Consider the following 24,549-nt stretch of genomic DNA (forward strand, 5'->3'; position numbering starts at 1 on the left):
TTGCTTATTATGTGCATTGCTGGGTTAACTGAATGTTAGATCTAAGTAATGTATATGGTAATTAGAAGTGCTAAAGTGTTGGTAATTTCATTTTCTTTGTTCCTGTGTAACACATTCCTTTCACAGGTAATTTATGATACAAACAACACTTAAAAAAGCATGAGAACAAAAGAATATTCTAGTTGTGTTAAAATGCTGGATTCTTGCTTGCCTTGCTTCCCACCTTGAGCTGTTCTAAAAAAAAAATATAGGACAAAGTTCATCACTTTTGTCTGTGAAAACAGAAAGGAATTTTCTTTTTCTTCTTTTTTTCCACGTATACATATGAGAACTCTCGTTCTTAAAATGCTTTTAATAATTTGGAGCTTTTCTTTGCAGGCCTCCGCTGAAAATGGGCTTCTACCCAGTCAGACTTTCCCAGCAATCAAATGTCAGTAAATAAATGAGAGATGATGAATAACTCTTTGATTACAGATTTTAGAAATACAGGTTATAGAGAAGCTAGAATATTAGTGTGCAAATAAGACAGAAATATATATATATATATATATATATATATATATATATATTTTTTTTTTTTTTAATAAACTGCTTATGAGAAATATATGTATTATACGGATCTACTTTATAACACCGAAATACCAAAATTGCAGATTTCAGAATATCGAGACAACAATGCTGAAGAATGATAACACTGAAACTTTACAATACTGACTTTCAAAATACCAAAACTGACTTAATGGATTTTTGTGCATTTTTGCAGGGGGGCAAGCCCACACAACCCCTGAAAATTAAATATATCAACTTTGAGATCACACTACATTTATGAAAAGGCATGTACAGAATTGCCCATTGTTGTCCAGTAAACATTGCCGATAGTGCCTGGAATGTCATACATTATGTTCACCATGTTGAATAGGTACGTATTCCAAATCTAGTTTCCCTTAAAGTTTGTTTTGGCTTGTTGAAAGTCAGTATTGTAAAGTTTCAGTGTTCTCATTCTTCAGCATTGTCATCTCAGTATTCTGGAATTCGCGATTTTGGTATTTCGGTGTTATAAAGTAGATCCCTATTATATATACCTGGCAGAAATGTGTGTGTCAAAAAGTCAAAGTGAACTTTATTGTCATTTAGACTGCACAAGGGTAACCTAAATTAAATTGAGTCCATCAGACTCAATACTGAGGAGATAATTACACACATACAAATTACATATAGCACATGCAACATACATAGCATTAACTTTAAGTTAGACTGTTATTTTACTACATACTACTATAAATTACTATGTCTACAGTTTTTACAGCTGAGTGATTGATTATTGCACATTTATTTATTGCATAATTATGTTAGAATATCTAGCAGGTAAATATTGCACTTGACTTAACATTGTAAACAAATAACATGCAAGACCATCTCATAATTTCTATTGCATCATAATGGTTTGACCGACACAAGACCTTGTGAATAACTAACATTTCTGAGATTGGTTCCAGAGTTCAATAACCTAATCGCCTGTGGGAAGAAACTGTTCCTGAACCTGGTTGTTTTACAGCGTATGCTGTGATATCATCTGCCAGATGACAAGCTTGCAAACAGACCATAGTCAGGGTGTGTAGGAGCACTGGCTGTTTTTGTGGCCCTGTTGTAGCAATGTGTCATATATAGACCATGTATTGCTGGGAAGTTGGCGCCTGTTATTCTTTCAGTGACCTTTACCACCATCTGTAGGGCTTTTTGATCTGCAGCTGAATAGCCCCTATACCACACCATGAAGTTGCTTGTTAGGATGCTTTCTATGGAACCCCTGTAGAAGGTGATGAGGATGGAAGGTGGTAGATTAGCTTTCTTTAATCTCCGCAGAAAATGCAAGTATTGGTGGGCTTTCTTGACTATGTGACTGGTGTTTAGTGACCAGGATAAGTCCTCCACAATGTGGACTCCCAAGAATTTTGTGCTACTTACTATTTCCACCTTCCCTCCATTAATCATGAGTAGAAAGTGAGCTTGATGGGTTCTCCTGAAGTCTATTATGATCTCCATGGTTTTAGTGATGTTGATATTAAGGTTGTACCTAACGCACAAGTCACTCATTAGATTCACTTCTTCCCTGTATGCTCCTTCATCTTCATTACTGATGAGGCCCATGACTGTGGTGTCATCTGCAATCAGATGATGTGATTGGTATTAAATCTGGCTATACAGTCGTGAGTTAGTATGGTAAACAATAGTGGACTCAACACACATCCCTGGGGTACTCCTGCGTTAATTGTCATGTTTCTTGAGGAATTCTTGCTCTGCATACTTTTTGTGTTCTTTCAGTCAAAAAGTCCAGTATCCAGTTGCACATGTGGTTACTGATGCCTAGATGGACAAGTTTCCCAATTAGCTGTTGTGGGATAACTGTGTTGAATGCTGAACTAAAGTCAATAATCAGCATCCTAACATAAGTGTCCTTATTCTCCAGGTGTGCCATTGAGAGATGTAGTGCAACTGAGATGGCATTCGCCTTGGAGTGATTGGCACGTTATGCAAACTGTAGTGGGTCAAGTGCAGCTGGTAGTTTTGCTGACAGATGTTTTTTGACCAGTCTTTCAAAACTTTTCATGACAGTGGATGTGAGAGCAACTGGCCTGTAATCATTCAGGCTTGAGGGAGTTGCTTTCTTCGGCAGTGATATCAAGTTTGTATTTTTGAAGCATTTGGATACTTTTTCTTGGACAAGGAAGATGTTAAAAATGTCCTAAAGTACAGTGCCTAGTTGTTCAGCACAGTTCTTTAACACCCTTCCCAGGATGTTGTCCAGTCCAGTAGCCTTTCTGGGGTTCACCTGTCGCAGGGCTTTCCTCACCTCATCTGTAGTTAGACTGAGCACTTCATCCTCTGGACTTGTTGGAAGTTTCATTGCCTTTGAGTAGTAGTCCTCCTCGAATCTTCTGTAGAAGATGTTTAGCCTATCCAGGAATTATATGCTGTCCCCACATTTAGCTGATAGTGATTTATATTCTGTAATGGCTTTTTTGCCCTGCCACATGCTCCAGGAGTTCCTTGTATCAGTAAAGTGGCTCTGGACCTTCTGTCCATTGCCTTCTTTGCTTCCTTTATCCCTCTCTTCAGATTTGCCCTAGCCACCCTGAGAGCTTTCTTCCCATTCATTTTGAGTGCCTCATTTCGCTCTCTCAGAAGCTCAAATATTTTGCTTGTGAGCCAAGGTTTTGGATTGGCTCTTATTATGGTATTGTACAAGATCTCATATAATTGACATAGGAAATCATTTAAACATATTTGAAAATATCATGAAAATATCATGAAAACTGAAATTTGAAGCTTGGTCATGTGAACTTTGAAGCTGTTTGCATATTGCATGTTATTAGATGCACTAATACTTGCAAAAATAACTCATTTCATATGTTGGAGCTGAAATTTGAGTGTTGTATTTACTGAATCAGTGCATCCATTTTGATAGAACGTAAAGTAGATTTTTTAATATGTTTTTAGCTGGGAAGGATGAATGGGATTTGAATTGAGCACATTATAACTTTGAAATACAATATAGACTGCTAATGTCATTTATTTATTTTGACAACATAGAAATAGCAAGAAATTCTTTTTGACTTCATTAATGTACATATCTTTATGAATTAATTTAATAAGCTAAAGAATGTTTAAATATTTTGATGTCATATTCAGAGTGTTATACAACTCTGAGATACAGACATTTGTGCTTTTAAAATTAATAAATAAAATTAATTCAAAGTTTTTGTTAGATGTATAAAATATGTGCATATTTTTTAGCATGATGAATATATATATATATGTGTGTGTGTGTGTGTGTGTGTGTGTGTGTGTGTGTGTGTGTGCGTGTGTGCATTGATTTTCCTTTTGTATAATTGTTTAGTATGCTAAGATTACATATCACCTGTAAAGTTTACAGATATCTTTATCTCTTCAAGTCCCACTTTTTTTGTATTTATTTAGAGATTTAGTTATAATAATGTTGAATAAGTGAATAATTTAGGAATATTTAATGGATAATTTATACTGCATTACATAAATGGGTACATAGTAGACGATTTTCTAGATTATTTTATATTTATGATTAATAGAAGAGGATTATTACACTTTTAAATAGTAATGGGGAATGGTTTTAAATGGCAAAATTTATAGCTAAATTAATAGTATCTTATTATTTTAACTTGTATATAATATTAAGATAATATTTTATATATACGCATTGTATGAGGCATGGAATTCTATGCCTCAGACAATACTAAGTTCTAACAACACATCTAAACTACTGCTTAAGGAACAACTAATCAAAAACTGGCTTTGCTCCTGCACTAATCCAGGCTGATCTATCTGTCCTTTCTTGTTCTTATAATGAAAAAAAAAAATCTCTTCCCTTACTATAAATTCTAACATCCAAACTATCCCGTCTCTCACGGAATTCCATTTTCTCTCTCCTTATCTCAAGTTCACTACTGCTCCTATTTTTTGTCTGCCTGTCTCAAGTTTCCTACAGTTTCATTGTATTCCCTCCTTTGTGTACTTCACCTCAATACTGCCTTAGCTATCCCTATTTAGAACAAGTAACACTAGCATAGCAACAATCACCCATATTCTTGTTCATATACCATACATGTATCTCATAAATATTTACCACCAAAATCATGATATTGATCTACTGATCAGTGATTTCTCTGTGATGGCGCAAGCTATTTCTTGCTAGTTTATTTGTTAGTTTTCTTTTTTTTCCACTTTATATTGCTCTCTCAATTTTTATTGTTTATGTATAAACTATTTACTACCTATATTTACCAAAATTATGTATTCTTGATTGTTGTTTCTTGTATTGTTTGTAATGGAGCTTTTCTCTCTGGGCCTCCGCTGAAAAAGGGCCACTGGCCCAGTCGGACAGCCCCCGTAAACAAATGTAAAATAAATAAATAAATATGAATTATTTGTACGTCACAGTAGTTTTTGGCTATTTCTTTTTATTAATTTTTAGGTATTGGTATGTAGAGAGGTAGTATAGAAATTTGTCTATTCACTAGGAAAACTAGGAGCTTTCCATCTTTGCTACAGAAGAAGTGCTAAAACATTTTCTTCCACAAGGTTGAGTTTCCATCTTTGTGGAGCTTAAGTATCCATGGTAGGTTATGGTTTATTAATAACATATACAGTCACAGTTATAGATTTGTTTTGTTTTTATTTGTGAGTTTTAGTAGCTTAGTGTGCAGAAAGGAATAATTCAAAAAAATATGGAATATTAAGATAGTGTTGGAGGAATGCATTAGAGTATTATATGCACTTAAATTAATATGGTGGATAAATGTATTATATTATCTTTTAAACTAATTTTTTCTAAAGACAAAGTACATATAGTTTTAATCTGTTATATATTCATGTAAATAGATTAAATGGCAACAAAAAGAAATAATGAGATATTTAAAATTAAATAGAAGAGACATATTCTTGCAAGAGGCTCAGTTGATAAAGATATACAATATTTAAATAACTTAGGTTATGAAATGTTATCATCTGGTTCTTTTAATTTAAAGAGGAAAGAGACAGCTATAGTTTGGAGAAAATCCACTGCAGTGCCTAAAATCATGGAATCCATTAACAATCCCAAAAAGAATGTATGCATTTGTAATAATTAAATATAATGGCAAACTCTCTACACTAGCTATTTTTTACTGTCTCCCTAGAATAGGTGCAAGAGTGGCTAAAGATCACTTAAATTTACTACAGGGTCATTGGAAGGGTAGTTTAATTTTAGCTGGTGATTTTTACTGAATATCTAATATAGAAGATGCAAGTGAACAGAAAAAAGCTAAAAGTCTGGCATCAGCTTAAGCACTAAACAGAGATTAGTAATAATAATTTAGCTGATTTAATAGTAAAATCAGAAGATACGTCATTGTTTACTCATTATTATTAAGCACATGTGACACAAACTAGAATTGATAGGATGTATGCCTCTATAGATTTACTTAATAAAGTAAATTGTTACAGCTATTCCTTGTTCTTTAGCTGATCATAATGCACTAAGTGTTACTATATTAATGGGTATAAGGAAATTTCAGATTATTTATAGAAACCCTGTAATATGATGAAATTAAAACAATTTAAGAGTTATCTTAAGGAAAAAATTGAAATGTTTTTAAATCTTTGAATGATAATGGTCAGGTTAGTTAAGTCATACAATGGGACTCCTTAAAAATGTATATTAAAGATAGAATGGGAAGATGGGCTAGTAATAAAATGAAAGAGTGGGATAAAAAGTTGTTAGAAATACAAGATGAAGTACACAAAGCAAGGTTTGAACAACAAACAAAGAAATTAGATAAGGGTTCCTATTAGAACCTCGAACGCTTAAAATGTCGAACATCATATGGTCGACACCATATGATCGACATTTCAAGTGTTTGAAAGTTAAGCATAGTAGGTAGGGGTGTGTGGGGGTGCCGGGGGGCTTGCCCCCCCACCTGCACCGTCAAGGTAAGTTTTTTTTGTTTTTTATTATATATTCTAACTTTCGAACTTCGATCATATGTTGTCGAACATATGGGATTCGAAGTTTTGAAAGTTCGATTCTATAATATAGACTCTTAGATATTACCAAAGTCATTCTACACAGATTAGCAAATAGAAGTAAGATGTTAAGCAAAACAGCACAAGTTGATAATATCCAAAATCCTTACACTAATAAGCTTACTTCAGACATAGAGGAAATTCTTAATATTTTTAAAAAAAATCCATAAGGATCTTAATAAAGATAAAAATAATAATCCTGATGATTACAAAATTGGCAAGTTTTTAAAGAAACATGTTGGTAATAAACTAAATGACCAGCAAATATCTCTGTTGAATAATCCTAGTACCCTAATAGAAGTTTAATAAGCTTTAAAAAAGGGGAAATGCAAAGTTTCAGGGTTATATAGTATGCTTCTGCTAAATATTTTAGAATTACTGAGTGACATTTTCAGGATAATTCAGAGTGACTAAATTCCTCCCTTATGGAAATTTTCTGCAATCTCACCTGTACTTAAAAAGAAAGGATAATAAGTTAGTCTCCTCATAAAGACGTATTTCTTTGTTAATTGCAGACTGTAAAGTATTTACTTCCATCTTTGCTACAAGATTGAGAGATATAATATATTAATTAGTAAAGATCAAACAGAATTTAGAGTCAATAGATTAACTTATGGTAATATAAAAAGGGTAGCAATTGTCTTAGATTTATCAAAAGGAATGAACAAGAAATTAGCCCTAATTAGCTTACATATTGATACAGTGTTTGATTCTGTAGATTGGAACTACTTGTTTTAAAACTTTAGAAGCATGTGCATTTCCAGAACAATTTATTGGAATATTTAAAAAAAACTGTATACAGACTCCAAAGCATATTCTAAAATTGGATATCGCATTTATCAAGGACTCACTTTAAGCAAAGGCACAAAGCCATGGTGTCCCTTGTCCCTTGCCCCTGTTACTATTTGGATTAGTTATTAAACCCTTAGCTAACAGTATAAGAAACAAAGAAAAAAATTATGGATTCTCAGTTAACAAGGATTGTCAATCTAAAATGCATCTTTTTGCAGGCAACATTTTACTAACTATAGGAGATTTGAATTATTTAATGATGACATAGATGAGGAAATTGAAAAGTTTCAAGCAGTATCGCTGCTGAAATTTAATAATAAAACAAACGTTAGTGTTAAATTGATTATGAGATAGTAAGTTTAAATATATATATATATATATATGTATATATATATATATATATATATATATATATATATATATATATATACATAAAAAAATTGGGAAGGAAAAGAACTAAAATATTTAGAATAAAAATCTGTCAAAATGTGAATAAGATTAATATTAATTTTGAAAAAAATTGAAGTGTTAGTTCTTATTAAAAAATGGAATTAATGTTTTTTTCACTTTTGAAGATGGGTTAGTACTTATTAAAATGATCATATTACCCATTATATTACCCAAGACTATGTATGTATTGCATTCAGTAGCTTTCTTTTAAATAAATAGGAAAAGTGTTAATTTAATTCTTATAGTATCATAAGAAACCAAAAATTGCTTATAAAAATCATATAAGATTATGGGAATATGGTGGTATTAGCTTCCCAGATGTAGAATCTTATTCTATTGCTGCATATTTTAACTCTGTTATACTTTGGATAGACTCAACTTACACTAGTCAATGGAAAACCATTCAGAAACAGATTTTACTAAATTCTTATAAGTTTATCAAATATGATAAATTAGAAATATGTAACAATCCTTTCATCGAGCTGATAATATTTACCTTAAGAAGGACATTCATTTCAGTCTTTAGACTTTGCATATATGAATTCAGTTGTTAAAACAGTAAAGAAATATGTTTTTAAAACTCCATTAATATCAAAATAGAGGTTTTTGTTTTTTTTCCGATTGCACACATCTCTAGATTTAAGCAAACTCAGAACAATGTTAAAATGAATTTACTAAAAAGGAATGGATTAGTATTATGGTCTAATTGCTTAGGAAAAGCAAAGTCACCAGAATATTTAATGAAAGACTATAAGTTGGATATATCTCTTAACCAGTTTATATTATCCATCAGTAAAAAATTAAATGAATTTGTAGATAATATGAGTGGAGATGAACAGAACACTGGTCCCCCATTTATATGAGTGAATTAATGCTATCACTAAGGGTAAATTGACCCACAAAGGAAGCCTGTCCATGTTTTATAAGTTAATTATAAATAATAATTCTGAATCAAAATTCTGGAACTTTTTAGATAGTAATGGGTTTTGTTACTCAGTAAATGGTAAAATTAAAACTTTTACTTAAATCAGTTAGTCAAACTTTTTCAAGTTTACACTGAAATTTTTTATATGGAAATATGTACCTATAATGCTTTTACTCCCTGTAAAATATCTAAGTTTAGTAAAATGACTTCTTCAATCTGTTGATGCTCTAGTAAAGATGTAAAAGCTGACTGAACACACGTTTATAGATTTTTCTCAGAAATAAGTATGTTTTTTAAGAGGTTATGGTCTGATAATTGTTGTTTAACTAGATTAATAATAATAATTAATGTTCTGTTTCCTTTATCTTTAAAAGCCAAACAACAAAACTGTTCTTGGTGTTTCTGTCAGTTGCTAGAAGAAGTTATTACAAAAAAAAATTGGTAATTGAAAAAAGTTCCTACATTCAAAGGAGTTTTAAATTTAACAGCAGTACTATGTAAAACCTGATAAAGAAGCGATCAGAACAAAATCTTTAAATCATGCCAAGACTTTTAGTAAGATTACCCTGATGAGTCAATGTATTCCTAACAGTATATAACAGTATGCAATTTTGAATTTCTTCCTTTTTCTGTATATGTTTGTAAATATGTTAAGTTAATAAAAATATCTTAATAAAAAAGAAAGTGCGCTGGACAGAGAACTTTTTATATAATCAAATCCCATCCAGTAACTAAAACACAGAAGTCTTGAAACAACTACCAAACAGGAATCTTCGTAAATCAGTATCTTTATTGGAAAAACAGGCAACAAAAATCGTAACTTAGCGCTTTCACCCTTGCAATAAGGGCATCATCAGAGTCTGATGATGCCCTTATTGCAAGGGTGAAAGCGCTAAGTTACGATTTTTGTTGCCTGTTTTTCCAATAAAGACGCTGATTTACGAAGATTCCTGTTTGGTAGTTGTTTCAAAACTTTTTATATAATGCCTGCCTCACTTCTAGAACAAACTTCCCATGCATGTTTGTTTATTTAAATATTCATTTCCATTTGTTAACAAGGATAGAGCAATTTTGACAATAAGCCATTTTTCAGGTTAATCCTAGGGAAAACACTCAAATTAAGAAAAGAATAAACAAACAAATAAACACTAAAGTTAAACAAAGTGAAACTTTAGTATCCTTAAAATTAAACTCAGATGATTAAATGGGTACCCATAAATTTACTCTTGAGAAGGCTTGAGCAACATTATGATGGGTATTGGCAAGGCATAAATGGTGTCATGCCTCTTTTCCTTGCATTTCTTATGATCTGGTAGTTTAATTACCACATTTGTGGACCCACTCGGAAAAAGGCCATTGGCCTACTGGAACTAACCTACTTAAAAATATAATTAAATAATTTGTTGGTATGACATAGTCCACACTGAGTTTACAATAAGCACTAGAACTTACAATTTTGTAACATGTTATCAAAGCCCCTCTATGTTACTACAAGAAAGGACCATTTCCTTAAAACTTTTAACACTCCCAATAGTAGAAATACTTTTGTATTTGATGACCGGAATTATCTTTCCATTGATTGGGGGAACTGCTCTTATTTTCTTTTATCTTTTTGTTAATTGTGCCAAAACCAATAGTCAGTTGCAAGACTATTAGACTTCATAAAGTTTAACAGTATTAAACAAATTGAAAGAAATATCAAGAATGCCAGGAAGGGAAAGAAACATAGTAGATACCATCTTGACATGCATCCCTGCCACAGCATTCATGATGTACAACCAAACTTAATTAAAGCATGATACCATCTTTAAGGCTTTTTGAATGGCAGCTATGGTGTCCTGAACAACTGACTTGCATCACTTAGCTGGGACAGTATAGTAGGCTCCCTCACAACCTGTTGTTGAATTGTTCCCAGCCTTGTACAACACTTTAAATAAATGTAGTAATAATTTCATCCCTGTGAGACATAAATGTGGAAATTTCTTCAGTAAACCTAAGTGGTAGTGTTACAAGATCAACAAAGTATTAATCTGAAAGAAAAAAAAAAAAAAAAGAGTACAGTGTCTTCATACTTTACCCAGCCAGGTATCTCTCCAAAAAGAACTCGTTAAAACAATCATATACACACTCAGGGATTTGAAAGTAAATGAAGCTATAACAGTTTGGGTGCACTACTTGTTAGATGATTTTAAACAAAAGAATGACTCTATCCTCACCATCACCTTCTATAGTGGTATCACACGAGGCAGTGCCCTAGGTCACTACTTCTTGGAATATTTTTAAGTGTCAAAATTGACACCAGTGCCTGATGGCTCCAGTGGTATATAGAGATAAAGCTCTGACTACTTGCCTACGCTGTAGGTGTCCTGAGATTGATTAATGGTTGTTGTTTGATAAGTTCTCAGGAGAGGATGAGCTTGCCCAGCTTTGGAGGGGAGGAGGCAATCCAGGACTGTTCAAAGCCACAGTCTGTAAGTGGAAGGGCAGCGCTGCAAGACCAGTCTTGAGAGTGGGTGTTCATAAATCAAGCCTCTTCATTAGCTGCTCTCTTTGCAAGGGTAATTGAGTATGCACCCACACTGAGGAAAGCATTGTTATCTCCATGATGATGCAGGTTGCCCATCCACACGTAATATACCCTAATTGGCAGGATACCAATGAGGGCACAAACTACTGCTGAGGCTGTCTGTATGATGCCCTCCCATGGCCAGCTGTCATCTTCAGTGTGGAATACCTAGGATGGGGGAACAAATGTACAAGGCTTATAAGAGGAGGCTTGATGGTTGGCATGCACATTGAGGAAAAAGCACAAAACTGATTGCAGTGACTAGTTCATCAAGTATGCAGATGACTACAAATTTAGGACCAGTTTTGTTAAGCCTATTAACACCACCTGCCTTTAGATAGCACTTAACTTTACACATGATTGCTATAGCCCCAATAACAATGCCTTTACTATAAAGAAATACAGCATTTTGGCTTTTGACCACCCCTCCCCTATCAGCTTTATATAGTGTTGATGGGCAACAGCTACAAAAGTTGACAAAATAGTAAAAGACCTTAGAGCCCTTCTAGATGATGACCTTTCATTTCATACCCATATAACCGCTGCCATCCCCAAAGCATATACAGTTGCTTGCCTGATTCTCCATGAGGTTTACAGCCATTTCAGAGATGCAGTTGTCTCCTTTGTACAGCTCTTATCAGACATTTAGCGAATACTGTACCTTATTCTGTAACCTGCTTACATGCCACACGTTGCAGCTATAGAAAGTACAAAGATTCTCTGTATTTTATTGCCTTCTTTGGGGGGGGGGTGTATGCCTGAATTGGAGAGCAGCATATTCAGATGTATTAGTATGACTGTTACAGCAATCAGGGAGGTGGTGTCTGGCAGAGAATTACAGTAGCTTATTGAAATTTATTACTGTGCCTATTACATTGATCAGGACCGGGTAAGGACCTGAAAATGCTAGAAGTGTATTGAAATGCATTACTGTGGCTGTTATAGTTATTAGATTTGGGATATGTGCCAAAAGCATGTTGAAATGTTTTGTTGTGACTAGTATAGCATTCAGGGAATATGCGTGTGTGTGTCTAAGAATGACTGCATAATACTGAAATACTTCCTGTTCAACAAAATAAATGACACCAATATACAAATTTATGTGTGTACGTGTGTGTGTGTGTGTGTGTGTGTGTGTGTGTGTGTGTGTGTGTGTGTATATATATACATATATATATATATATATATATATATAAATATATATATAGATATATATATATAGATATATATATATATATATATATATATATATATATAGGGTCTATATCAGCCCGTTGAAACAGCTGAATATCGAATATCAGATGTTCGAACTGTTAAGTTCGAACACTGGTAATCACGAAGCCGCGGCACACCAAATTCTCTCCCAGGGAAAGAATTCAGTGGGCCGTTTCTGTGGCTTCACGAGTATCAGGACTGTGGTGGGAAGTTACGGGTCGGGTTGAGGTAAGTGTGCGAATGTGTGGATGTTAGGTTTAGGGCACGAGTTAGGTGAGTTAGGGTTAGGGCACAGGTGAGGTGGGTGTGCGATAGTGAAAGGCTTTAGGGTTAGGGCGGGATAGGTGAGTTAGGGTTAGGGAAGCAGTTAAGGTGAGTGTGCAGTAGTTACGGACCTTAGGGTTGGGTTAAGGTAAGTGGATAGCTAGTAGTGTATGTATGGTTTAGTGTAGGGTTTTGTGAAGTGTATGTGTGTGGATTATGTATTTTGGTGTGCTTGTGTTGTGTGCATGTTTTGTTGGAACAGCAAATTTTTTCCTGGGAAAAAATTGGCTGTTTTGAATGTTCAATGTTGTGGTGTTTCGGGTGAAATGGTTCAATATAAGAACATTCGAAGAAATAATACTTTGATGTTCTAATATAGACCCTATATATATATATATATATATATATATATATATATATATATATATACATATGGATTCAACAACTGATTGACAACTCTTTTATCAAACACTGAATGATCAACAGCAAAAAAATGGGCCAAAATAACTTTCAGTATACCTAAGAGGTACATTTTTGTACCAGGAGGCAAGCCCCCTCTTACACCCCGATGTGGAGGAACACTCCCCGAACTTAAGTTTACCTACCTACTTCCAAGATCGTACAACAGTGGACAAAAAAAAAACGTCAACTCAGAAAGTAAAAAGTGGTGTTGGAGTGGTAAATCGCTACCAATAAAACAAAATATACCACTCTTGTAGCCAATAATCCTATGACCAAAATGTAGAGTCCAACTTTTATTGTGTGAAAACACACAGTACAAAAGTCACAAAGACACAAAGGCACAGTAAAATACTCCAGATAAAAAATAGTCAAGCGCTTTCGTCATAAGACCATCAGAACAATGGAAATTGTAATTCACCACTTATATATACTTACACTAATTCCCATTAATTACTATAAACAAGTTCTTAAAGTGAGAATACCTATTTAACATCAAACTTATAATTAATGTACTAATAGTACAAAGTTTCTAATACTAGCAAATCCAGTTATTAGACCGAACATTTATCCCTAGAACTTGTATTGCCAAACAATCAAAATGTTTAAAAAAATATTTTTAAAAAATATTAAAAGTCTAAACCAAAAGAAGTTAAAGTTTGGATGCCCTATACTTTATTTTTGGTCTTATACTAATGTGATCATTAATTCCTGGGGCTACAGTGGCATTCAGTCTAAACTGCCATCTTGTTTCAACTCTAAGCAGTTTGTTAGTCCAGTCACCCCCCCCTAGTATCTTTACTGACTACCTCTAGGATACCAAAAAGAAAGGAGTGATCAGGGTTCACTTTAACATGTTTAAATAATGCGTTGTTTTCATCTTTCTTTGTTATACTGTATAAATGCTCATAGATTCTCCTGTTCAACTTCCTTTTGGTCTTCCCTACATAGAAGTAACCACAAACTTGACATATAGCAAAGTACACCAAACCAGTTGTTGAACATGTACCTGCCCCAAATTTAACTTCAATATTGTGGGGTCCTAAATAGACAATAGGGATACCTACTATATATTTACAGTAGTCACAGGTCCCACATTTTATTGTCCCTTTTGTATTTCCTTTTTTAACTGGAACATGGTTTTCCAATAAACTTTTTAGGTTTCTATTAATCCTGTATGTAAAAGTAGGATGTAATGGGATCCTATCTCGCCTACATTCATGACAGATGGGTTCGGAGCCGATCCATCGGCTCCGACTCGACAACTAATACACTAGCACGAAGTCTCTCATTGGCTGGGCTACTCCCTATCCCAGGATGCACTACACCTGCTTCCCCAGATCTCGTTTGCCGCTTAACAAGCTGGACGTGGTCTCGACTTGGCTGGAGCTAAGTGGTTCTTTTTACCTTATTGGTCCTTGACCTAGGGAATTTTTTGTCTATATTAACCAAACAGCTGTTTTAACAGCTATTGCTTTCTATTTCTTAAGTTTTTGTTGGAGTGCTTGAGTGTTTCCAAAAATTTGATTTATTCTGTCGGGCAAGGCCCGTTTAAGTTAGAGGGCCTTTGCCCTACCTTTGAGTGCTATTAGTTTTAATTAACTTTTGGTTAGTTGTTTTTCGGGCAAAGCCCGTTTAAATTAGAGGGCTTTGGGCCGTTTAACTGTTTTCTAATTGTTGTGAGGTAAACTTTCACCGTACAAGGCCAGTGTGTCTCGCGCTTTTCAGTTGGCGCTTTTTTTGTGTATAGTGCTATACTTGTTGAGTAAGATTTCCATAGAGTTTTTTTACTTGTTGTGGCTTGTATCCTGTCTAAGGAACAAAAGTCAGGTTTTAAAAAATGCACTCGGTGCAATTACAAGATGTCCATTACAGACAGTCATTCAGTCTGTGTTTATTGTTTGGGGCCGAAACATCTGCAAGAGACTTGTAGCGTCTGTCATGCGTTCTCCGCTAGAGTTCTTCAAGAATGCAAGAACAAGTTGATATTGAAAGGGCTTATTAAACCTTCTTTTGAGGAAGCCTTAGATCCACCTGTTGCTTCCAAAAAGAAAAGATCATCGGCTCCGACAAGTCCGCCGGAGCCGACTTCTAAAAAGTCTAAATTGACCTCTTCTTCCTCGGCTCCACTGACTTCGGGGCCGAGGGTCGAGGTCTGCCTCGATACCTCCTACTGGCTCCATTGCCTTCGGAGCCGCAAGTGGGAGTATCGAGAGGTGAATCACCTCCATCGGTTCCAATGGCTTCGGAGCCGGTGGAAGTGTGTAGCTCAGTCTCTTCCCCCTCGGCTCCGAAGAAGGCTCCTTCGGTGCCGATGGTGGTCCATGCTGTGGTGGAGTCGGCGCCGATAGCATTGGAGCCATTTCGGAGCCGGTCCCCTTCTCTCTCGGAGCCGAGAGGAAAGTCTTCTCGATTGTCTACCTCCTCTAAATCCTCGAGACTTTCAGATTCGGACCTGGATAGGGTTTTACAGAGGCTATTCCAATCTCCAGTGTTTACTAAAATGGTCTCGGCTCCAGCACAGTTTGCTTCGGAGCCGATCCCTCCTCCAACACATTTGATTCCTCCTCCAACCTCTTCGAGCCGTTGGAGCCGGTGGTGGTGGAGCAATGTGGAGCCATACGGTCGGAGCAGAGACCCCTTACAGGCCTCTCGGTTCCGACTGTGCTTCCTACCCTGTCCTCCGGTTCAGGGTTTGGCAGTGCGACTTCTTCAGCCGGAGCCGAAGGGAACACTTTAGGTTTGGGTGCTTCGGTACCTAGTCTTCCTCTTGGAGCATCGGCTGCTGGAATTCCTGGTGCCATCATGGCCTCTAGACCAGCGACCTCCTTGGATTCTGGAGGTCCGGCCTTTGAGGTCATGAGGAGCGCGCTAGCCATGTCTTTGCCGGTTCAACAAGATTCTACCTCACCGTCCCTAGAATTGGAGACTGGTGCCTCTGTTGTGTTGCAGCCCCCCGGGCCTGAGGATACCCCCATCGGCGGTTCCCTTCTTCCGGGTGGTCCGTCCGAATCTGCTTTGGACGAACCACCAAGGAAGAAATTGTGTAAGAGGAAGCACGTAGACTCCCAAGATGAGTCTGTTACATCGGATACTGACCTCGATGACGCAGAAGGGTCTCCCAAATCATCTTCGGATGATATCTCCTTCTCAGACATCTTGGAGATTCTGAGACAGAGAGGTGACTGGCAAGCCAAAACCCCTTCAGCTGAGGAGTCAGTCTTCCTCAAGGCCTTTGGGGCCCAGCATTCCGCCTCTTGGGTGTCTCCGCCCTTTGATGAACTCCTTGATTTGGTTTCTCAAGGCGTGGGAACACCCTGATTCTGTGGAACCGGTGCCTGCGAGGCCCAATAAATTTTTGTCAGCCCCCCCCCCCCAGAAGGAGTTTCTCACAAAGGGTGTGCCTGTAGATGCTTTGGTGGTGGCTTCTGCCACACAGCAGGACGTGGCAGAGGCTTCGACGTCTATTCATCCTCCTAATAAGGATTCTAGGAGCATGGATAGGTACGGGAAGCGTACCCTCTCTTCAGCAGCCTTTGCCTTACGGTCGCTGAACTACTTATGTCATTTTACGAGGCTCCAAAGGGATCTTCTCAAAGAGCTAAATGACTCTCTTGTTGGTAACCTACCTGAGGCGCTGGCCCCGACTGTTGGCGCACAGATGACTACCCTCTTTTCTATTGTTAACTCGTCCATGAGGCTCATTTCATATGCAGTCAAGGGGCGAGTAGAGCAGCTGGAACAGGCGTTGCCCTCAGGAGACAAGCCTGGTTACGCTTGTGTTCGCTCATGGAGGCCTTCAAGTCTTCCTTCACGACGCCTTTGATGGGTCATCTTTGTTTGGACCCAAGGTGAAGGACACACTAACTCGGTGCAAGCAGGAGGGCAAGACTTTGACTGCCGTTGGGGCCCAATTTTCCGCTCCTTCTAGGCCTTACCCCAAGGCTGGGAGAGGAGGGAAAATGTGGTTTAGAAAATCTCAGAAGTCTTTCCCTACTCCACCTAGTGATTCCCCCTCCAGAGGCGGGGATTTTGGAAGACGCCGCCCCAGAGGTGGCAGAGGCCCCCGTAACTCTGGAGACCGCGATTCCTTTCGTGCTTCTTCATACAACCAGCGTTCCTGAGTTGTTGCCCGACTGTGCAACTCCGAGCCAGTCGGGGTCGCTTTGGCGCACCCACAAGCTTGGGAATCCATAACAAGCGATCAGTGGGTGCTTCGATTATTACCGGAGGATATATCATCCCTTCAACAAACCCCCTTTCTTTAAGGGAAATCCCGGACGTACCACCCAGTCAGCGGGATCAGGCAGCATTAGAGGTTTCAAAGCTGCTAGAAAAAAGAGCCATCCAGCCTATCCCCATCGACCAGATCGGATCAGGAACTTACTCAAAATTATTTTTGGTACCAAAAAAGACAGGGGACTTCAGGCCCATTTTGGACCTCAGTTCATTGAATCGCTTTAAAGAAGTCCAAATTCAATGGTCACTCTTCAATCTATTCTTCCTTTGCTGGAAAAAGATGCATGGATGTGCTCCATAGATCTCCAGGACGCTTACTATCACATTCCCATAGCTCAAGAGTCCAGGAGACATTTACGCTTCTGCCTCGGAGTCAGTCATTTCCAATTCCGAGCACTGCCCTTTGGTCTCACCACAGCCCCCAGGGTGTTCACCAAGTGTCTGGCAGTGGTAACTGCTCACCTGAGAAGTCTGGGATTCCAGGTGTTTCCTTATCTAGACGACTGGCTCCTTACTGCCACCTCCGAGCATCTACTACTCCAAGTGCTCAGAGCCACGTTCACCTTGGGCCGTTTCTTGGGGATCACGTTCAATTTGCAAAAGTCTGTACTACAGCCATCTCAGCGTATTACTTTCATAGGCGCAGACTTAGACACAAAAAGAATGCGCCTTTTACCGGCAGCAAGAATTCAGGTCTTACAAGATCAAGTCAAATCCTGTCTCCCCTACAAAGAGCCCCGCCCATCGGATCCTACAACTGTTGGGCTCGATGGCGTCGACCATACTTTTAGTTCCCTTGGCCAGACTTCACATGCGAATTTTACAATGGCTACTATCGGTTCAATGGTCTTATCAGGAACTTCCCTTGAACCACTTAATCATAATCACGGAAAGTTGCCGAGATCTGCATTGGTGGCTTCTCCAATCAAATCTCGACCAGGGCAACCCTTTATACCTCAACGCCGTTGCCACTGTGACTACGGACGCCTCCCAGGTAGGGTGGGGGTCATTACCTGGACAGGTCGGTCCAAGGCACATGGCAGATCCAGGAAACGATTTGCATATCAATGTCCTGGAGATGAGAGCGGTACTATTGGTACTCCAAGCTCTCCATCACGCTCTCCCACAGGGCCCGACATTATCCTATCCGACAACATGTCGGTGGTGTGGTACATAAACAAGCAAGGTGGGACCAGGTCTTACCCACTATGCAGAGAAGCCATGAGACTTTGGCACTGGGCGGTAGCTACCAACCGCTTTCTAATGGCAACGCACATACCGGGAAGTCCAATGTGATTGCGGACAGATTAAGCAGGACCATTCTTTTACCCCACGAGTGGTCCCTCAACCAGGGTATAGCTGCGAAAATCTTCGACAGATGGGGTCTTCCTTGCTGCGACCTGTTTGCCAGCCCTCACAATGCGAAATGCAGAGAGTTCTTCACACTGTTCCTTCTCAGGGACAGATTCCCAGGGACGCTCTGACTCACATTTGGCCCCCGGTCTTCTACGCCTTCCCTCCGTTCCCCCTCTTACCGAGGGTGATACAGAAGGCCATTTACATGGAGAGCGAGATGATTCTGATTGCCCCGCACTGGCCTCGTCAAGTTTGGTTTCCTTTCCTACAGAGGCATGCGATAGAAGGTCCATGGTTTCTGGATCCGTGCCAGACCTGTTGACTCATCAGTCAGGACGGCTTCATCCGTCTCTCAGGTCCCTGAAGTTGGCAGCATGGTTACTCCACTTCCATCCTTAGTCCGAGACAATGCTCTTTCGCGGACGTGGTCCACATACTGTCTTCTTCTCATAAACCTTCCACCATCAAACTTTATTCCAGTAAATGGAAAAGGTTTGCCTTCTGGGCTCAAGAACGGGTATAGATCCTCTCACTGCACCAGTATCGGAGGTTCTGAATTTTCTGGCCTCCCTTTTCAGTCGGGCTCTTCAGTTTCTACCATTAAGGTTCAGCTAGCGGCCATCTCTAATTTTCATGCTTCATTTGAACCTTCATTGATGTCTCACAAACTTTGTAAGGCTTTCCTTAAAGGGGCTTGGCTCCTTAGGCCTCCTTTATCTCATCCTGTCCCCCTTGGGATTTGAATATGGTTCTTGCTGCCCTAACTGCCCGTCCTTTCGAACCAGCTGCTACCTGTGATTTAAAATTTCTGTCTTGGAAAACGGCCTTTTTAGTAGCCATAACGTCTGCCAGGCGAGTTTCAGAACTTCAAGCTCTTTGTTCTGATCCTCCCTATTTGATTTTTCACAAGCATAGAGTTTCATTGAAATTAAACCCTGCATTTATACCAAAAGTGGCCTCCTCTTTCTGTATTCAACAAACTATAGAACTCCCTGTCTTTTTTCCAGAATTCTCTAATAACGCAGAATATACTTTGCATCAATTGGACGTACATAGACAACTGTGTTTTTATTTGAATAGAACCGCTCCAACGCGGAAATCTAATCAATTATTTGTTTCCTTTGCAGTGAACAAATTGGGTCAACCAGTAACAAAAACCTCCATATCTAAATGGATTAAAGATTGTATCATTTTTATTTATTCACAGGCTAACAAAGACCTCCCCTTTCCAGTCAAGGCTCATTCTACCAGGGCAATGGCTACTTCCGTAGCTTTTCACTCCAAGTTATCAATAGATGATATTTGTGCTGCAGCAACCTGGACTTCTCCGCACACTTTAATTTCTCATTACAAATTGGATGTGGTTTCTCGAGGCAGAGCTTCCTTTGGTTCCACAGTTCTCAGGAGTGTTTTCCAATGAGCCACCCGGGATGTAGGTGCTAGGGACGCTGTCCCATCTGTCATGAATGTAGGCGAGATAGGATCCCATTACATCTTTTAGTTATGTACTTACCATAACTTCGGATGTATGGGATCCATCTCGCCTACATTCATAAGTACCCACCCTCCTTCCCCCTTCCATTTGGATTTAGAGGAGCTGTAGTCCCCTTTTTCTTGGCGTTCTTTCTTGAAGAACTTTAGTTGGTTATAGTGACTACTAGTTTTTCTGTGTTTGCATGGATGTATGAAAGCGAACAAACAAGATCTGGGGAAGCAGGTGTAGTGCATCCTGGGATAGGGAGTAGCCCAGCCAATGAGAGACTTCGTGCTAGTGTATTAGTTGCCGAGTCGGAGCCGATGGATCGGCTCCGAACCCATCTGTCATGAATGTAGGCGAGATGGATCCCATACATCCGAAGTTATGGTAAGTACATAACTAAAAGTTCCCTACCTATAACAGTCAAAAGTTCCTGGTTCCCCTTAAACATGGCCCAGTTATTTTTAATAATATTCTTCACTCCTAATGAAGTTTCCCCATGCGTTAGCACCATGGAGTGTGAAAGGTTCCTAACATACCCTTGGACCTGGTCAATATTAACCTCAGTGACACCAAGTAGTGGTTTGAATCTTAAACCCCATTCACTAATAACTTGGATGTTCTTCATCTCACATTGCTGTAGTCCGCTGTCCTCGGTCGGCCCGAATATCAAAGTATTAGGCTGACGTCGGTCAAGGCGCTCAAGACTGACATCAGAACGTCAGGGTACAAATGCGCATGACCGACGTCATATCCTCAGTCTTTTTTGCCGCATGGTCCGATGCAGAAGCAGCGTTGCAAGTGCCGTTCGGCGTTCTGAAATTTTTCGAATTCGGAGTTTCAGACCGAGTCAAAGTTGGCTAAGTACCCGCTAGAATATTTTAGTTTTTCTTGCCTCAGTGGTTTACCGGATGTCAGAAAAAGTGAATAACTGTATTTCTTGTGGGAAACAGATACCGCATAGAGATTATCATACTTTGTGTATTCCTTGTTTGGGGCCTGAGCACGACGTTGTTGGGTGTCGCTTTGTGCTAGGTTCAATAAGCGCACTATTAAGCGAAGGTTAGATTGTGCCAGGTTGGTCTTCGAAGCGGTGCAATTATAATATGCCGCCGGATGCTCCGCCCGCTTCGTCAAGAAGCGCAAAGACAAAGCAGCTAAACCCAGGCAAGAAGAGTCGTCGCACGGACGCCGGTTCTTTAGAGGTGTCAGTGGAACCGTGGTTCCCGGAGGCTTCTCTGGAGTCCCAGGGGGAGACTTTGATTTTGCAGGATGTGGCCTCTCAGGAGGCAAGTCAGGCTGAAGGGGCTTCTCAAGTTACTGTACTCCCCTCCCTTCCTAGGGTGGTTAGGCCCTCTCCTTCTGTTTCCAAGGCTTCTCCCAGAGGCAGGCCAGGTTTAGCTTCTGTTGGTGTCACTCCTAGTTCATCAGGTTCTGTGCCCAAGAAGCACATGCTTAAAATGGCAGAAGATTTAATTACTTTGATTAGAGGTTCTTTGCCCCCTCCTGCTAAGAGGCCTAGGGTGGAACCAGAGTTGGGGAGTTTTGAGCAGGCTTCGGATGTTTCAGAGTCTTCGGCTGAAGACTTGCAGGAGTATTCTCCTTATTCTGATTCTGATGTGGATGATTCTACTCCTTCTGCTTCTCCTCCAGAGGATTTTTCTTTTTCAGAGACTCTTCATTCCATGAGGGAACATTTTAAATGGGAAGGTCAGGACTTCTCTGATTCCAGGAAAAGGCTTAGGGAATTTTTGCTTTTACCTCAGCATAGGCCTTTGGCTATACCACCTGTTCTGGATGTTGTGGAAGATGTGTTTGCAGAGGCTTCACTTAATCCTGATTCTTTGCCTCCTGCTCCTGTTAAACCTGACAGGTATTACAGGGTGCCTGAAGCTCATAAATATCTTTATAAGAGTCCTAGGGCGGACCCAGAAACTGTTAGTCAGGGACCTAAGGGCGTCAAGGCCTCTGTTGTTAAAAATCCGGTTCCTCCAGATAAAGAGGCCAGAGCTTTGGATAGATGGGGAAAGAAAGTCTATACTTCTTCCACCTTAGCTATGCGGGCTTTGAATTGCCAGTTTCACATGTTGAAATATCAAAACTATCTTCTTTCTCAATTGAAGTCTAAGGTAGATGCTCTGGCGGAAGGCATTGAGTGTAAAGAATTACAAGATTTGGTACATGTTTCTGAACAGGTGGGTAAGCATTCTTTACAATGTGGTTTTGATGCTGTACAGGCCTCGTCTAGGGTGGCTGCCACTGGGTCAGTTCTTCGCAGGCACGCCTGGCTGAGGGATCAGAATTTATCTGACCATGTTAAGACAAGGATTTTAGATGCTCCTTTACAGTCTGATGTGTTGTTTGGTTCACCTGTGGAGGCAGTCTTAAAGAAAATGGAAGACAAGGCTAAGTCTATGCAGGCTGTTAAAGATTTTTTGCAAGTTCAGCCTCCGAAGTTTAGTAGGAATTGGCCTGCTAAGGGGTGGACGTACCCTTCTTATGATTCACAGTCTAGGGGAAGGTCTAGACGTGGTAGGGGCAGAGCTCAGGGCTCTTTCAGACCTAGAACAGGGAGTTCACCTGCACAGTCTTCGGGTGAGGGCAGGGGCCAGTCCTTTCGTAAACAGGCCCAATGACCTACCTTTTCAGCTGCCAGAGCCTTCTTGTCTGGCAGCGCCTTTGGGAGGAAGGTTGACACTCTTCAAAGAAAATTGGAGTTTAATTACCCAGGACAGATGGGTGTTGGATGTCATACATCAAGGTTACAGGTTTTATTTCCATACCTTGCCTCCTTTCAAAGGCATGCCAGACGTTCCTCCTCAGCAAAGAATAGAGGCTCACAAACAAATTTCTCTGCTACTTCAAATAGGGGCCATACAGCCGGTCCCTCTGCCAGAAGTGGGCCTAGGATTTTATTCTCGCCTGTTCCTAGTACCAAAGAAGGGGAACACGTGGAGACCAATTTTGGATTTATCTATCCTCAACACTTATCTGGACATTCCCAAGTTCAAAATGTTGACGTTACAACAGCTTTTACCTCTGCTGGGCAAAGATCACTGGATGGTGACTCTGGATCTCAAGGAGGCTTACCTTCATGTTCCTATCAGGCTAAGTTGCAGGAAGTATCTGCGTTTTCGAGCTGGGACTTCTCATTCTCAGTTCTCTGCATTGCCCTTTGGCTTATCTACTGCGCCCAGAGTGTTCACGAAGGTTCTGGCTCCAGTGATAGCTTTTTTCAGGCTAAAAGGAATACAGATCTATCCTTATTTGGACGATTGCCTGATTCAGGCCCAAGGAAAGGACGAACTTCTTCATCATTTGCAATATGTGATAGCAGTGCTAAGATGCCTGGGGTATTCTGTGAACGAAATAAAGTCCAGTCTAGTACCCTCTCAGGACATGTGCTTTTCTGGGTGTGAGACTGAATACAGCATCCCGGATGGCCTTTTTGACCCCGGACAAACAAAAGAATCTTTCCCTTTACTTCCATCAATTGTCTCATCAGTCCAGGCTGACTGCAAAGACAGTCCTTCAAGCCCTGGGGTTCATGGCATCTTATATTCTGGTGCTTCCCAATGCCAAACTGCATATGAGGAAGCTACAATGGTATCTCAAAAATGTATGAACACAGCACTGCCAAGATATGGACACTGTCATTCAGATAATACCTTGCATTCAAAAGGAATTTTTGTGGTGGGCTCAGGAATGTCACCTAAACAAGGGACTCTCTGTGACCCGGCCAGAGGCGAGTCAGATTCTAACGACAGATGCCTCAGACAACGCTTGGGGAGCTCATCTAAATGGAAAGTGGATTCAAGACACGTGGCCTGCCAGACTACAACATCTACATATCAACTTGAAGGAGATGTTAGCAGTCCAATTTGCATTAATAGCTTTCAAGGATTTACTTCTTCCAGGGCAGGTGTTGGTTCTAACAGACAACACAACTGTCATGTGGTACATCAACAAGCAAGGGGGAACACATTCTTATCCTCTATGCAGACAAGCAATGATTTTGTGGGAGACTGCTCTCAGTTTACAGGTAATTCTTCAGGCAAGGTTTCTGCCGGGAGCACAGAACTCCTTAGCAGATGTGTTGAGCAGACGAATTATGGATCCCCACGAGTGGAAATTGGATCCTCATATATTTCAGAAATTGACAGTGTTATGGGGAACTCCAGACATAGATCTGTTCGCTTCTCCACTAAA

At 39.4% G+C, this 24,549-nt stretch overlaps 1 protein-coding gene across 1 annotated transcript in view; it reads left to right on the forward strand.

The window, feature by feature from the left end:
- The window catches only part of DTX3L (deltex E3 ubiquitin ligase 3L), a 727,283-nt gene that overhangs the window by 687,412 nt on the left and 15,322 nt on the right, over positions 1-24,549 (forward strand). The gene's annotated exons all lie outside the window — the stretch shown is intronic.

This window comes from Protopterus annectens, chromosome 6.part0 (genome assembly GCF_019279795.1).
Source record: "Protopterus annectens isolate FY-2018-M chromosome 6.part0, PAN1.0, whole genome shotgun sequence".
Classification (NCBI taxonomy): Eukaryota; Metazoa; Chordata; order Ceratodontiformes; family Protopteridae; genus Protopterus; species Protopterus annectens.